Genomic DNA, 1,015 nt, shown 5'->3' on the forward strand with positions numbered 1-1,015 from the left:
GAGTTCTGGCTTAGAACCCAGAGGTCCGAGGTTCGACGCCGGCTCTAGCCCAATAAGCGACATTGGTAAGGAAGGATGCGTGAACTTCCAGTTAAATGCTCTCCCGCGGTGCTCTGTGATAAGACCTTACGGACTTCTGGGAGCACCTAAATAACCTAAAAAAAAATAAAATAAAAAAATAAAACCTAACTAACGATGTTGTCAATGTCAGCTTGCAGACAAAGTTTTTGTCCTTCAGTGCTGATCACACTAAGGATTTTTGTGTCGTCTGCATATACTTTTCATATATTTTTGCTACTAATTTGTTCTGTTAAATCATTAACGAAGATATTAAAAAACCTTGGACCAAAATCAGAGCCTCGAGGATTAACTTCACTAGTAACTTTTTCCCATTCCAATGTTTCATTTCCAAGTTGGACAGGTTGAGTACACTTTGAAAGAAGCGCTTTAATCCAGTTTAAAATTTTACCTTGAGTTCGAAAGGATTTTAGCTTTTGTAGCAACTTAGTTTGACTTTGTCAAAAGCCTTGGCGAAATCTAGAAAGACAATGTCAACAGGAAGCTTACGTGATTTATTGTGGGTCAAAAAATCCATAGTCTCAAGTAAAATAGTAACACAAGATTTTTTGTTTATGAAACCATGCTGACAATTTTTGTTTATGAAACATGCTGATATAAGACTTTGAGACAGTAGATGCTTCATTATCTTATTTTTAACAATTTTCTCCATTATTTTGCATGGCGCAGAAGTAATGGAAATGGGTCTGTAATCGTTTGGATTCGTTTTAGAACCTCCTTTGAACAAAGAGGTCACATTTGCTAAAAGTCATGCCTTTGGTAACATGTCTTGTTCCATTGATTTTCGGTAGATCATGGCTAGTGGAGTTGCTTTTGTGGTAGAGCATGCCTTAAGTGCGTAAGGACTTATCTAATCTTCATCAATAGATTTATAACCATCAAGAGCAACGAGGTGACCTCGAACAGATTTATAGTCAAAGGAGATGTAAGAAAGTGA

Source organism: Hydra vulgaris, chromosome 11 (assembly GCF_038396675.1).
Source record: "Hydra vulgaris chromosome 11, alternate assembly HydraT2T_AEP".
NCBI lineage: Eukaryota > Metazoa > Cnidaria > Hydrozoa > Anthoathecata > Hydridae > Hydra > Hydra vulgaris.